Genomic DNA, 17,613 nt, shown 5'->3' with positions numbered 1-17,613 from the left:
AAGGAGAAGGTCAAGATGATGTGCTTTTTTTTTATAGATCAGTGATAAAAAAAAAAAATTGATTGTTAATCTGGTGGGTAGGTGAAGTCGAGATGATTTTCTTGATGAGTGAATGGTAGAGATGATTTCTTGTAGAATGAATTGCGTTGTTTTAACCTCGTTAACGTTTCAAGCCATTGCCCCACCCCCTCCTAGGTTAATGAATTACATTTAATTAAGGTGAATGGTTAACTGGGTTAAATGTTAACCTTGACAAACCAAACACGGTTAATGAAGGGCAATATATTATAAGAGTAACTCTTAACCCCGTTACCCTTTAAAAAAACACCCCTTAAAGGTCAAAAGAAAGGCTAGCATTTTTTGGTTGAACAATTCATGAACCTTCCAAGGGTAGTGATCCATCTGTTGAGCTGTTGAACTTCCTTTATATTGCTCAACTGTTGCATGTCCAAGATTGTTAAGATTTTTTCTAGATTTGCTTCTATCCCTCATTCAGATATCATGAAGCCAAGGAATTTGCCAGTTTTACTCCAAAAGTGCACTTGTTCGGGTTCAGTTTCATCCCTTTTCTGTCCATCACATCAAACATTTCAGCTATATCTTTGACATGATCCTATAACTTCTTTGACATCATGATCATGTTATTGATGTGCACCTTAACTATTCTGCCCATCTGATCTTTAAACATTTGATCCACCAGCCTTTGATAAAAGGCCCCAGCATTCTTAAGGCCGAACAACATGGCTTTATAACAAAATACTTCAAAATCTGTCATGAAAGCAGTTTTCTCCTCATCTTTTGGATCCATCCTTATTTAGTGGTAACCCAAAACAACATCAACTAGAAATACCATTGCATGTTCAGCTATCGCATCTACTAGTTTGCCAATATTTGGTCAACAGTAATGATATTTCAGGCAAGATTTATTAAGGTATGTGTAGTTGATGCAAATCTACTATTTTTCATTTTCCTTTTCATTAGCTGCCCAAGTTGGGAATTTAACTTCCTGGATCAATCCTGCATCTAACAATTTCTTAACTTCATCTTCAATTACTTGTTGGCACTCTGGTGTGAATCGTCTGTTCTTTTGTTGTACTAGTTTCACTTCTGGGTTAACACTTAACTTGTGTGTGATTATTGTTAGGTATATTCCCCTTATATCCTCTGCCTTCCATGTTACCTTTTTTGAATCTACTCCATTCTTTCCTTCCTCACCTATTTGTGAGAGTTCGGGGAAGGAAGATGATCTCTTAGTCTACTATGGCCATCCAGTGTCAAGTCCTCACTCAGGTCCTCAGAATTCTCCTGCTCCAGCACCGGCTCAACCCCCTTGCCCACCTGTTGTTCATGTTTATTCTAGGAGATTGAAGACTCTTGACTCAGATCCTCCATCAGCTTCTTCATCAGAAGATCCAGTTCCATCCACTGCTCCTCAATCTGACTTAGATCTTCCCATTGCTCTTCGCAAAGGTAAATGTCAATGTACTTATCCTATCTCTTCCTTTGTATGTTATGATCACTTGTCTTCATCATCTTGTTGTTTTATCAGTTCTCTAGATACTATTTCTATTCCTAAAACTGTTGCTGAGGCATTGTCCCATCCTGGCTGGCGTGTTGCAATGGAAGAGGAAATTGTGGCTCTAGATACTAATGGTACTTGGGAATTGGTACATCTACCCCTAGATAAGAAAGCTATTGGATGTAAATGGGTTTTTACAGTCAAAGTGATTCTCGATGGTACTGTGGCTCATCTCAAGGCTCGTCTTATTACTAAAGGATGTGCTCAGACTTATGGCACTGATTCTTCTGACACTTTTTCTCCTGTTGCTAAGCTAGCTTCTGTTTGCTTGTTTGTTTCTTTAGCAGCTAGATATAATTGGCCTTTACATCAGTTAGATATCAAAAATGCTTTCCTTCATGGTGAGACTCTAGGAGAAAGTTTATATGCAGCAACCACCAGGTTTTGTTGCTCAGGGGGAGTTAGGCAAAGTTTGCAGGCTCCAAAAATCCATTTATGGCTTGAAACAGAGTCCTCGAGCTTGGTTTGGCAGATTCAGTGAGGTAGTTCAGCAGTTTGGTATGAAAAAGAGCAAGTCTAATCATTCAGTGTTTTATAAACACTCTAAAGCTGGACTAATCTTACTTATAGTATATGTTGATGATATTGTTATTACTGGAAATGACTCTGCAGGCATTTCATCACTTAAGTCATTCCTTCAGACTCAGTTTCAAACAAAAGATTTGGGTTTGTTGAAATATTTCTTAGGCATTAAAGTTTCAAGGTGTAAGAAAGGCATCTTCTTATCTCAGAGGAAGTATGTCCTTGATTTATTGGAGGAAATAAGAAAAATAGGTGCCACACCATGCAGTGCACCAATGACTCTAAATCTTCAACTCACAACAGGAGATGGTGAACTATTTGAGGACCCTGAGATGTATAGAAGATTGGTCGACAAGCCTAATTATCTCACGTGACTCGTCCGGATATTGTCTATTCAGTTAGTGTTGTAAGTCAATTTATGTCCTCTCCTACTATTAACCATTGGGAAGCTTTGGCGCAAATTTTATGTTACTTGAAGGGTGCTCCAGGTCATGGTCTCTTATATAGCAATCATGGGCACTTAAATATTGAGTGTTTTTTAGATGCGGATTGGGTAGGTTCAAAGATTGATAGGAGATCCATTATAGGATATTGTATCTTTGTTGGAGGAAACTTAGTATCTTGGAGAAGTAAGAAACAGATTGTAGTTTCTCGTTTGAGTGCTGAATCAGAACATCGAGCTATGGCTGTGTGTGAAGTAATATGGACACGTCAGTTATTAGAAGAAGTGGGTTTTGAGACCTCATCTCCTACCAAACTATGATGTGACAATCAAGCTGTTCTCCATATTGCCTCAAATCCAGTGTTTCATGAGCGTACTAAACATATTGAAATTGATTGTCACTTCCTTCGAGAAAAGATTCAACAGAAGATCATCTTAACAGGGCATGTCAAAACCGAGGAGCAGTTAGGAGATATCTTCACAAAGGCTTTGAATAAGGCTCGGGTTGACGACATTTTGTAACAAGTTGGGTATGATTAATATTTATGCTCCAACTTGAGGGGGAGTGTTATAGGAAGTCAATCCTATAATTATGTAAATAATATTCTTTCTTAATTAGTTAGCTAATTAGTTAGCATAATTAGTGGGATATCGGATTCAGAATATTTAACTATAGGATCCTTTGTATATAAATACCTTGTATCTCATTCAACAAAATACATAGAAAATATTCACTACAATCACCTTAATTTGCACCTAGTACAAGCTTTTTGGCCCCCTACTTGAGATAAGGCACTATCTCATGGCTTTTAAAAACAAATCAAATTAGGCATTTCTACCAATTAGAAACCGATGAATATATAGTGCTTTGTCATTTTTCATAGAATTCCAACGATAGTTTCCTATAAACCTTAAACAAAGTTTAAACATCTTCAAATCACATACTAAGAGGACAAATCAAGTTCATCTTGCTATACCAAAGACACCACCAAATCCTAAAGTATATACATTAATGATAGTTTATAGTGAAGAGAGATTACTATTTATTGATGCTGTTATAACTTACGACCATACACATTGACCCCAAAAGGGCACAGTGAGAAACGTATGCCATCAAATGAAACACACATCTCATAGGTTCCAACATCTTTAGCCATTTATTAACAAGTATATGACCCATCATCATTATCTACAAACATCCTAATCGAAAACCCAAACCTGTTGACTGAAGCAATCTCTAGTTTCAGCAGTAACTGTTGGGACAGGACAGGATTAGAAAATGTGTCCATCAATTGGACCCATATTTAATTCTCAATAAGCTTTGGCACCTTGGGAGCAAATTTCACAACTTTTGAAAGAGATACATTAACCTCACCTATGAAAAGTGAGAAAAACTTTAGTTACAAATCAAGGGAGAAACTTATAGTATGCAATTATATGAGATTGCCACCATTATAGATCAAGCAATAAAAAATAAAACATGAAGAAAAAAAGCCAACTACACCAATGAATAACAGCCACAAGTGTAAAATGAAACATTAAAATTAAAACTAAGGATTTACTGTCTCGAAGTTCAACTACTCGCCTTTTGTTTTCATCAAAAAATAAAATAAAATATTTAACTAAATTTTACATTGTTTAATCATTGATGAGGTATTTTAAGTTGCAAAGACACGAGTACACTTTGTGATGCCCCTTACTCGTCAATTGTATAGTCGAGCAAGAAGTGCCACATTCGGTGCCGGAGCACCCTATCTTGTCTTGTCATGTCTATTGTAAATTTTAATGTCATTTAAATCAGGTAATTTATGTGTAGAATTTTTTTTTTATATATATACCTTATTTCTGTGGAGACCCGGACAGATCCTCCTCTGTTTTATTAGCATCTGGCAGGTTCCACTATCACGTGTTAACATATTCATATTCATTTCACACATTTCCATATCATATTCTCTTGTATCATAACATTTACAATTATTTTTGAGATCTAAAAATGAAGTATCATCTATTGCATTCATATAGAAATTCATAGATAATAAATTACAAGTTTTCATTTCAATCTCAAAGTTTAATTACAGGTCCAAAATGAAATACATCATGACTAAACATAATGAACCAAAATACTAGTCTATACATGGGCCCTACCAAAATACAAAAGACTGGTGAGGTGACTCTAGTCGGTGGCAGATCCGGTGAACTCGCTCGAATACTCACCGTGGCGGCCGATCTTCAGTACCTACGCGATGGAAAACCAACGCGCTAAGCATAACGCTTAGTGGTGCATAATTTATAATGACAATAATTAAAAAATTAAATTAATATCTGCAAATCATAATTTCTGAGTCTTTTACATTTTTATTGCTCTTTGGAAACAATTAACATTATTGGGATCTTTCCTGTTTACTTATTGTATATTCAGTATTAATTAATTATTATCAATGCCCAAGAAACCTATAACAAATTATAAAAGTTGGATACACGGGAGTATATGGGTTAGACAGCCATATGTCTACCCTGTATACATCTGTCAGGCACAAGGCCAGCTGTCGGGCACGAGACCCGCTGTCAGGCTTGTAAAGCCAGAAATAAAGGAGGCACAATGGCCAGTAAGTAGGTATATAGCCTGTAGAACAATCACACCAGACATATATTGTCAGTTCATGATTTGCTCTGTAAGCAGTACTGCTATCTGTGGTCCCTAATTGGTATACCAATTTATCCAAACTAAATAAATAAGTCTAGGTATACTATGGGCAATTAAACATTTTTAATTATTTTAGTACTATTCACTGTTACTATTTTCTGGTACTGTTAATTGGTACCATTAATTTCATATTAATAGGACATTAGTCCCAATTTACATATTCATATCATTTTTAATATTTAATTATCCTTATGAGTATTTTAATTATCATATATAGCATTTTTCCCATGAACCTTTCTTTAGGTTCATGTTGATGTGTTATATTTATCTAGGAATTTGACTAGGTTAGGATGTCTATTTAGTCACACTTCCTTCATAACAATTGCTCCTCTATATTTAAACTTGAATTTTAGTTTTTGAATCACTGAATTTGGGATTATAGAACTCAACTTATGGTCAAAATACCATAACTGGTCCGTTTACCTCTAAGCTGTCCAGAATTTACAATTCCTGGTCAATAAACTTTGACCAGTCATTTGATCATTTTATGGCCATTTTTAGACTTAGGTTCCTTCACAGGATATTTTCCTCTATGTCTTAGGGACTCCCAGGTACAATTTCATAATTTTTTTAAGCTTGGTATAGTGAGTTATGGTCAATGTATCAACCTGGACTCTCAGTCCTATAAGGGCAAAAACCAACTTCAGGGCAGTATGTTTGACCCTCTTTTTAGGGTCTTTACACTTAGAATTTGGCAAAGGTGTCTAAATCAATGTTGTAGCCCTAAGTATCATGTTTCCATATCATATTGGCACAACTTAAATGGAATTTCCTAGTGGGAGTTATGACCAAATGAACACACAGGTATCAAATGGCATTCTGGGTTCAACTTAACGTCTTATAAATTTCAATTCCTAACTTTGGCTAATATTTTCCCTAGGATGCAATGGTTTCTAGAGCTTGGTCAAAACATAAAAATTGTTGTGATATGTCTTATAAAACTTTTGGCACTAGTTTCACTCAATTTGCAGCTTTGGAGACCAAGTTATGGCATTTTTTCCAAAACTGGTCAAGCATATCAAAGGAACAGTATTTTTGGACAATTTCTGGGTTGGCAGTTTTAGTGACTCAACTTTTGCTAACAATTTGATTTGGTTAAAAGCAAAACTGGGTCAAGTAGTCTTCATGAAAAGTGTAGCCCTATGTCTAAACTTTCCATGGGTGAAATTTTGGGTCATTTGGACCAGTATAGAGAGAGTTATGACTAAATGAACACGTACTGTTCATTTGGTCATTTTCTGGGTTTGGTGAAGGGTAATCCAGATTTGGGCAGTATTTAGGTCAAGTTTTGGACAGAATTTGGGCATGGTGTCTTCATGGAAAATGGGCTATGTTGAGTCTAATTTCACCTCCAATTGGCCTCATACCAATTGGAGTCACACATTTTCAGTTATGGGTCAATAAACCCACTGGACTCATTGAGTCCAAACCTACAGAAAATTGACACTTCCAAAACTCAATCTCCTCCAACTTCCTTACTTCAATTTGCATGCAATACACTTCTATAAGCAACAGTCTCATCCCAATTAGGTCAATTTCAAGCATTTACACAAAATCTCCAAGTCATGTACACAAACCCTAATTTCCAAGTTTCAAACTCAATCAATTCAATCCCTTTTCACTTCTCATACATATAATCATATCAATCATCATCTCTAAACTCATTTACATTATTTGAACACAATAAAGCCCAACACATTTCATGGCTGCCAAAATTTGGAGACATCATGGGTTCATGAATTTCTTGTTAATTTCTTGAAATTTCCACTTATCTCAAGTCACTTTCAAGTATTAAAAGAAGAAGGAAGGGAGAAAAGCACTAACCTCTTGTGACCCAATTTGAAAATTTTCCCAAAACTTCAACTTTCCTTCTCCCTATGGGTACCTAGAGCTTCCTTATGATGTGGGCTAAATTTTTAATGAAGGGGACCATGGGTTTTGGTGGATAAATGAAGAGAAACTCAAGCTCAAAGCTTGAGCAAAAATGGTGGAGGGGGGAGAACATGGAGACGGCAAGGAGAGAGAGAAGAGGAAATGAAGAAGACTTGTGGTTGGTGAATTTTTGTCTCTTGTGTCTTATATATATATATATTCTATAATTATTGTACTTTATTTTTTTTTTAAATGCCATAAGTCTATTTCCTTTCTTTTCTTTTCTTTCCTTTTCTTTTCTTTTCTTCTTCTTTCTCTTCTCATTTTCCAAATTCAAATTCATAAATTTAATTTATGTTAATTATTTTATTTCCTAATTTTAATTTGACATTTAAGTCAAAATTCACCTCTAGGGGTAAAATGACCAAAATGCCTTTCATGGTGCTCATCGGGTTATTTTTATTATTTTATACCAATTTATAAATTCTCTAAAATTTAATTTATTTTTCTCAAAATTTTTCTTATATTTTTTTAATATTTATTTTATTAATTTATGTCTCCTCACTATAGTTTAAGTGTAGTTCCAGACATCCTGACTGTCCGAACAGACATTAGTCGTCGGAACAGTAAAATGTACGGACTACCTACGGTGAGGGCGTTACACACTTTGACCTTCACTTTAAAATCAAACGTGGATATTTTTTATCCAAAAATTGTAGGTGTTGCCTACATGAACCCAAATGTATGCTATGATTGTATTAAGGTTTTCAAACTTAGCCCATTGAACCAGTAAAAGCAAAAGAGTTAAGAGTTTAAGGTTAGATAGAGTCTAATCGGTATAAATTAAAAAAAAAAAAAATATATATATATATATATATATATATATATTATTAAATTAATAGTCTCTTCAAAAATAATAATAATAATAATAATGATAATAATAATAATAATAATAATAGTGTATTATTACAATTACTAGTTTGATATATTTTATTAAGAATTGTTAAAATAAAGCTAGCTGAATTCTATATAAAATTTTTTCTTGAAAATAATTTAAATTCATATTTGGAATTTTATTTTTTGAATCATAATAATAATATATAATCAAAAATAAGAAAAAAAATTTCATAATAATAAATTTTTATGTTAGTGAAAAATAAATTTTGATATATTAAAATTTTATAGCATAATAAATAGATAAAAATTTATATTATAAATATAAAAGATAAAAAAAAAAAAATTATTCAAGTTTACACTAACTAGATAAATTATTCACACCCTTGTTGCTAAGGAAATAGGTTGGTTTGATGAAAAAAAAAATTTCTTCTACAAGTCACGAGTTCAAGTGTTGAACACCCCCAATAGACAAGACTTTTATTTATTTATTTATTTATTTTACTGAGGAAGAAAGAAACCCTTTTTTAAACCCAGATCGGATCTGTCAGTGGTCTGATTCCTAGATAACCCAGTCCAGTCCCGTCTAGTTTTGAAAACCATGGATTGTAGTGCAAGTGCCAAATTAGCTTAGAATATCAAATTGTTATGAAAATTATTCTATGATTAATTTTCTTCTCACACTAATTAAGCAAATGTGAAAAGCATAATATCATTCCAAATAATTTGCTTCTTACCCACATTTTAATATCTAAAGCATTATTAAATGAAAAGGGAAACATTTTTGTTCACAACCGCTAAAGGCAGAAAGGGAAAATAAAAATGACACTAACACAAAACAAAAATCTAAAAGACTTACTATACCTGCTCTAACTTCCTTTCTGAATGAGTGACCACTCAGTAAAATATTTCCACAAAATACATATATTTCATAGATTCCACTCTTCTCAGCAGTATAAATCACAGTAAAAGCACTGGCCAGAACTTCCGAGACTGAATAAAAGAAAAGAAGAAAAGTACGTCAGAATTCTCAACAATGACCAGAAGGAAATATATAAGTGCACAACTTACAATGTTCCTTGGAACATCAGATGGTGCAGGAGAAATTTCTGTTTGGCTGATAGTAGCATAGCTGAGTTCTTGAGCAGGTCCATTCCCTATTCAAGAGATGCATGCCTCCTTGTGAACCTCTGCTAAAATTGTTCATCTAAAGGGAAGAAATTATAAATAGCAGATACCATGGATGATTGGAAAGATGCTTGGCTGCATATGATAGGAATCATTTTCCCTTGCAATCTGCACTTTAATACTTCCTAGTTCAACAAAAGCAGGATATTGATAAATGTCAATCAAATAAACCGAAAACTGCACAATTTCACCAGCAACGGAATCATTTAAACCAGATCCGTTGACAATGCTGGCTGAGCCATCACAATAACCTGTTCAATTGAAACATAAAATTGCATTTGTTTCAGAGAAATAGTAACATATATATACAAAAGCAGTGGAAGCATCAAAGATGTAATGACTTCAAATGATGTAGAGGGGAGGAGGGGCGAGGGAATAACACAAAACAAAATATGACAATTATTTATGGTGTATAATCAAACCTTAATTTGGCATCCTTGCCAATGGCAACAGCCATAATCAATAAATAGCAGACTAAAAATTTGTCACATTTTAGAAAGGAAAAGGAAAAGAAGTATTGGTATGAGGGGAGTAGGGTAGAGGAAGGCAAGAGCTCAACACTAGCACCATCAGATTTTCCAATAACATAATTAGCAGATATGTTGAGCATACCCATAAAGACAGTATAAGCAAATGGCATATTGGAGATGCTTCTATTATGCTTGAAATCAGATATAGTGAGCAAGAAGTTTCCTGGTTCCAATAGACTGAAAGAGAATAACTGTATTCCTGATACCATGTCTTCAAAGTACAAATCTGCGACAGATATAGACAGATTAGTATCTTTTTCAATAATATCGGCATCAAATTCATATAATCCAGAAACAAGATTCCCATACTGATCTTGTTGATGTATAAAAATTTCCATTTTGGAAAATATTTGCCAAGCATTTGTCTCAAATTTCCATTTTGGCAGGCAGTTGGAAACATCCAGAGGCCCTGCAAAAAGACAGTTCAAAAGAGTCAAAAAAAAAAAAACAACAACAACATAAGTTCATGCTTTTAACAAGATAAAACTTAAGATTATATGTTGGTTCATGTCAAGCAGAATCGACAGCAACATTTTCAACATGGGCTTGGGAGCTATTATGTACCCGCAACACAATTTGGATACAAAGAAATACTAATGAGTTTTCTAGATTTTACCCTTCTCTTCCCCATTACAAATTAGCCATTTCTCAATGAAATATGTCATATAGAAAGAGTACCTCAAAAGTCACGGAAATAATGCAACTGTTTATGGCATTGTAACAAGAATGGACTTCAGGAAAATGTAGAGTTATGCATTGTAAGTTTCTAATATACCTATTGATTTCATCAACTTCAACATCTTGAGAAAGAAAGACCTAACTAAGTAATGAATTGATGAAAAACCAAATCTTATTTGCAAAATTAATCCTCTAAATACAAGCCATGAACAAATGACGAGCTACAGCATAATCACCTGGATTCACCGTCAATGGAAGCGGACAAAGTTTGATTTCCTCCTTTCACATGCAATAAAAGGTTTCCAGCTTTTGCCACAATAAACTCAATGTTAATAAAACCAAGCTCATTCCAGCCAGTATGAGTGACGTTTGGTACATTAGCAAGGGAACCATTTGCATAAAGTGCACATGATGTAAAATTATAGGGATGTAATTCTTCACCAGTTGAAGAAACATTATTCCCAAATGCATCTCTAGGAACAATGAAAACTGTAGCTCTTTCCCCAGCTTCAAACTCGTTTAAATATCCCATCCATGAAGCTATACAGACAGATGGATAAATTTTACCTTGAATCAGAAATGGCAACTGCGGTTAATATGCATCTTTACATGTACTTGACAATATGAAAGTCCTTGAAAAATATATCAGTCAATAATAACATTTCACAAAGAGATGATTTGCAGAGCATTATAATACTGAGCAATAGCAGTGTTAAAACAATCAATAGCACTTCACCAATAATTTAACATGATTACATTTTACATATGCTTGCAAAAAAATTCAGCTTTCCTTAATTAAAAAACAGCAATTAAAGCCAAAATGATTAAAATAACGAATTGCCTTCACTTACTAATCATTTCCAGGGAAAACGTTTATCATAAATCAAGTTCTACTTTAGAAAAGAAAATAGAAGTTAAATGCTAAAAATTGCACATTAGGACCTGGCACAGTTTCGAAATGGAGAGATGAATCAAATACTTTGAAAGAGTCATCATTGATAAAGACATTAAAAACCCCAACCCTGATTGAAGTGAAGAGAATTCTCCAGGTACTGGTATCCCCTGCAGTATCCAGGAAAACCCCAGATACAAAAGAATTATTTACTCTCTTCCCATTAACTGTAAGGTAGGATTAAAAGCACTCTTATCAAGTGAAGCATTTCCTTTACTGTCAAACTCTCCCAATACTATGAATTTTATGGCTGCAGTATCCCCAGCTTGGAATTTGTTGTTGTCATTTAACCAACTGAAAGCGAAATTTGGAACTTGTGCTTTATCTGCGAGAGATTAAAGGATTTCAAGTTTCTTCATCACAAATTATGAAACAAGTGGTAATCATAGGATACCTGAGGTTGATGATTCAAACGGAAGGGAGGAGAGGGAAAGGAAACCCAGGAGGGAAATGAGAGTACTACATAAGCGAACTTGAATTGCCATAATTGAGATTGAGACAGAAAGAACCTGAAACTTGCATTTGCATGGAAAGATTAAACCTTTGAAAGTGATGATGCTTATCGATTGGACTCATTTTGTGTCACGACCCAAAATTCTGAATCGTGACCGGCGCATAATTTAAGTATTCTTAAATCATGCAAGCCTTATCAGAGTATCTTGAATGAATATATTGTCACTTACTAATCCCAAAAATAGACAAAATCCAAATAAACAAAATGCTGAATAAACATCATAAATATTCCATAGGTAAACTGCGGAGTCTCTACAAATTTCAATAAAAACTTAAACAGTTCATTAAGTTCATTAAACTAAACTAATTATTAGCCCAAGAAAACATGAATTCGGGCATACCATGAGAACAAATCAAAGTTGTCCCTCTTCAGAAAATGGACTGAATATTTGGATCAGCTGCAGAATTCTACTGATCTGGTGGTTTGAGCTAGATGCTCAGTGAATGATAATTATAGCACGCAACAGAATAGGAACAGGCAGACGCTTGATTAATTTCACAATAAATTTTCTATTCAATAAAATCATGCTCATGCTGTCAAAATCATTATTAAAATAACTTCATAAAACATATATATAAAAGAAATTCATTCAATAAAAATTTTATGGTACAGTGCACCAGGGTGATGATACCCCACATCACCAAAGGCCAGATGGTAAGCGCGCTACCAGATATTAGATACCTTCCTCCTCCTTCACAGATATCAATGCATATGATACTAATGCAAACCATAAACTGCAATGATGCATGACTCGATAATGTAACCTAATACCGTGATAATCCACACGGCGGGGCCAGATAACAGAAACAGATATTGGGCACAGGTACCAATTCAAAATAGAAAATCAATTTGTACAAATCAATCAAAATCAATAAAAAAATTTCAGACAGCAAATAATAACTGATAGTGCAATTCCAATAGAGTATTTCAATAGTTTCAGAGAGTCAATAAAATCAAATCAATCTCAAATCAATTCAGTATAACCCATCGGTAAATTTTATAGTCAAATATCAATCAATATAAATATATTAAAGGCCTGTTCCCAGAATCTTAATGGGTCTAATGCAGAGATAGTTGACAAAATCAATTATTTAATCAAAATCGAAATAAAATTCAATAATAAAATAAAACTCTAGAAAATCACATATAAAATAATTGTTAAAATATTGATTTAAAATTTCATTTAATAACAAACTTAATGCTAAGAAATTTTAAAAGGGACTAAAACAGTGCCATGTACTATAATTACCACTTACCTGGAACCTCCAAAATAATAGCTAGATTCAATAAAAGAGAGACAATTTCAACTGACTGATTGAATATTCAAATCTCCTACACATCCAAAATATTAAAGAAAATATCAAATAATAATAATAATATATATATATAAAATAATCAATTATTGTCCAACAGCAATTATGATCAACCCAATTCAATACTAATGATCAAAGAAAAAAAAAATCTAGGGTAGTTGTAACAAATCAATGAAAGAAAATAAAATCAAATTCACTCATTATTGAATAAAGAATGAGAATTTTTACCTTGAAAACAGAATCGAATGTGATGAATAGCGAAGTAAAAATTTAGGGATTCTCTGTAGAGAGTATTCGATAGAAAAAGGAGGTGACAAACAGGTTTTGAGAGCAAAGTTTAGCAGAAGAGATGATTAGGGTATATATATATTTCAAGAGTTCTATTAGGTGTAGAATGGGATAAGAGTTATTATTGAACTGGGTTGTTCAGATTGCAGATATATATTTAATTTCAAAAATAATATATATATATATATATATATATATATATATATATATATATATATAGATCTAAAAATAAATAAGCAGACCATTCAATAAAATATATATATTTTTTACAAATATATTAAATTATTGTTAGCTAATTAAAATAAAATAATAATAAATAATAAATGTATATGGGTTTCCACATACTTTTCCCCTTAAAAAAAATTCGGTCCCCGAATTTGAATAGACAAAATTCTAACCTGAAGAATCAAATAAGTGAGGATATTTGGCTCGCATTTCAGATTCTGCCTCCCATGTGACCTCACTACTTGAGTGATTATGCCACAAGACTTTGATCAAAGCCACTTCCTTAGACCAGAGTTTCCTAATTTGTTGATATAAAATCTTTACTGGTTGCTCCTCATATGACATATCATCCCTAAATTGCATGGTTTGAGGTTGTAAAACATGAGATGGATCTGGTACATACTTCCTAAGCATAGAAATATGGAAAACTGGATGTACATGTGCAAAACCAGGTGGAAGGGCTAAACAGTAAGCAACTGCTCCAATTCTCTCCAAAATTTCAAATGGACCAATAAAACGAGGGCTAAGCTTCCCTTTCTTCCCAAACCTCATGATTCCTTTCATAGGGGAAACTCTCAGAAATACATGATCACCAATCATAAATTCTACATCTTTACGCTTAGGGTCAGCATAACTTCTCTGTCGACTTTGAGCAGTCAAAAGTCGATCACGAATTAGTCAAACCTTCTCTGAAGTTAATTGTATCAACTCTGGTCTAGTAAGCCTTCTTTCTCCAACTTCATCCCAACAAACCGATGACCTACACTTTCGACCATATAATGTCTCATATGGAGCCATCTCTATACTTGCCTGATAACTGTTATTATAAGCAAACTCCACTAAAGGCAAATGATGATCCCAACAGCCACCAAAATCCATAACGCATGCACGAAGCATGTCCTCTAATGTCTGTATGGTCCTTTCTGACTGTCCATCCGTCTGAGGGTGAAAAGCAGTACTAAAGTCTACTAGTGTTCCTAAAGCTTCTTGGAATTTCTTCCAAAATTGAAATGGCGAGTACCACGATCAGAGACAATGGAAACTGGAACTCCATGAAGACTAACAATCTTGTTTATATACAACTGTGCAAGTTTAGCAAAGTCATATGTAGTCTTCACAGGAAGGAAATGAGCAGATTTTGTCAATCTGTCCACTATCACCCAGATTGCATTGTAACCACCTCGTGTACTAGGTAAACCCACAACAAAGTCCATGGCAATATGCTCCCACTTCCACTCGGGAATAGGCAATGGCTGAAGTAACCCAGATGGTCTCTGATGTTCTGCCTTAAACTGCTGACAAGTCAAACATTTAGCAACAAAGTCTGCAACATCCCTCTTCATGCCACCCCACCAATAATGCTCCCTTAAATCACGGTACATCTTAATTGAACCTGGGTGTACTGTGTAAGTAGAATGGTGTGCCTCCTCCATGATTTCTCTTCTCAACTCATCAACATTGGGGACACAAAGTCTAGTGCCATAACGAAGAACTCCATCATCATTTAACATGAACCCTTGAGCTTGGCCTTGATGAATACTATCTATAATCACACATAGCTGAGAGTCCCTCTTTTGAGCAGCCTTAATTCTATCAATCAAGATAGGCCTAACTTGAAAATGTGCTAAGAATGATCTAGCTATGATTTCAAACTCTACTCCCTGATCTAGCAACCCATGTAATTCACCAATCAGAGGCCTCATCTTGGTAGATATATGGGCTAAACTACCAGAAGACTTCCTGCTTAGAGCATCAGCCACTACATTAGCTTTTCCAGGATGATACTGTATGGTGCAATCATAATCCTTCAGCAATTCTACCCATCTCCTTTGCCTAAGATTAAGATCACATTGGTCAAATATGTATTTGAGACTTTTGTGGTCAGTGAAGATTTCACAAGTCTCACCATACAGATAGTGCCTCCAGATTTTCAAAGCAAAAATTACTACAGCCATTTCCAAATCATGAGTTGGATAATTCTGTTCGTGCCTTTTCAACTGACGAGAAGCATATGCAATAACCCGTCCATGTTGCATCAAAACACATCCTAAACCAATCCTAGAAGCATCACAATATACTACATAACCCCCTGATCCAGATGGAAGGGCTAACACTGGTGCTGTAGTTAAACGAGTCTTAAGCTCCTGAAAACTTTTTTCACAAGCCTCAGACCATTGAAATTTCACATTCTTCTGTGTCAACTTAGTTAAAGGTTCTGCAATACTAGAGAAGTCTTGAACAAACCGTCTATAATACCCTGCTAAACCCAAGAAACTATGAATTTCTGACACAGTTGTGGGTCTAGGCCAATGAAGCACTGCCTTAACTTTCTTCTTATCAACGCACACCCCATCCTTCGATACTGTATGGCCTAGGAAAGCCACACTATCTAACCAGAACTCACATTTTGAGAACTTGGCATATAGCTTGTGTTCTCGTAAGGTCTAAAGGACAATTCTCAAATGCTGCTCATGCTCCTCCTTACTCTTTGAGTACACTAGAATGTCATCGATGAACACTATAATAAATTGATCTAAGAAAGGCTTCAAAACTCTATTCATGAGATCCATAAAAGCGGCCGGAGCATTGGTAAGACCAAAAGACATTACAAGAAATTCATAGTGTCCATACCTAGTCCTAAAGGCCGTCTTGAGTATGTCTTCTTTCTTGACCCTCAATTGATGATACCCAGATCGAAGATCAATCTTGGAAAAATACTTTGCACCTTAAACTTGGTCAAACAGGTCATCTATGCGTGGAAGAGGATACTTATTACGCACAGTTACCTTATTCAATTGCCTATAATCAATGCACATTCTCAAAGACCCATCCTTCTTCCGTACAAGTAACACAGGAGCACCCCATGGAGAAACACTAAGGCGAATAAACCCCTTATCTAGTAGGTCCTGTAGTTGCTCCTTCAACTCCTTAAGTTCTGCGGGTGCCATACGATAAGGTGGCATAGATATGGGCTCAGTTCCAGGAACTAAGTCTATACCAAACTCTACCTCTCACTCCAGGGGTAAACCTAATAAATCTTCTGGAAACACATCAGGAAACTCCTTAACTACTGTAACATTCTCCAAACCTGCACCTTATACATGAACATCTCTAACATAAGCTAGATACCCTTTACACCTCTTTCGCAATAATCGTCTAGCACTCACTACGGAGATAAGATTACTAGAGGCTATACTGCGATCTCCCTGAAATTGAAATTCTGCCTCCCCAGGAATTTAAAGAGTACAACTTTATTATGACAAACGTGATAAGTGGCTAACCAATCCATGCCTAAAATCACATCAAACTCAAACATATCCAAAGAAATAAGATCTGCAGCTAATTCCCTATCTCCAATGTGAACTATACATCCCCTATACACCATATCAGTGTCTATTGCATCCCCCATAGGTGTTGATACAGACAAAGGATACTTTAACAAAGTAGGTGGTGTACTAAATCTCATGGAAAAGTATGGAGAAACAAAGGAATGACTGGAACCAGGATCAAACAGTACTCTAGCATTAAATGAGCAAATAGGAAGTGTACCTGTCACTACTGCATTAGATGCCTGAGCATCCTGCTGAGTCAAAGCAAAAACTCTAGCTTGACCTCTACCACCAGGTGTCTGTCCCTGAGTTTGAGCAAATCCTCTACCACCAGAACCTCTACCACCCTATCCACGACCACTAAAACCCTGACTTTTACCACTATACTGTGAAACTGGTTGAACCTGAGAGGGAGCAGAATGTGTTGCTTGACTAGCACCCTGAGTTGTCTCACTAGTAGGACAGTCCTGTCAACGGTGTCCCAGCTATCCACAACCAAAGCATGCTCCAGTGACCCAATGACAAGTGCCCTTATGTGGCTTACCACAATGCTGACAAGGAGTGGTAATAGGCTCAGTGCTAA

General features: G+C 35.0%; 1 pseudogene; it reads right to left on the bottom strand.

The window, feature by feature from the left end:
- Positions 1–3,598: 3,598 nt before the first annotated feature.
- LOC131183092 (protein GAMETE EXPRESSED 2-like) lies at positions 3,599–11,923 on the bottom strand (annotated as a pseudogene).
- Between the last annotated feature and the right edge of the window lie 5,690 nt (positions 11,924–17,613).

The sequence above is a fragment of the Hevea brasiliensis genome, chromosome 1 (genome assembly GCF_030052815.1).
Source record: "Hevea brasiliensis isolate MT/VB/25A 57/8 chromosome 1, ASM3005281v1, whole genome shotgun sequence".
Lineage (NCBI taxonomy): Eukaryota > Viridiplantae > Streptophyta > Magnoliopsida > Malpighiales > Euphorbiaceae > Hevea > Hevea brasiliensis.
Note: the sequence above shows the minus strand (reverse complement) of the source record. Positions and strands in the feature narration are given on the sequence as shown.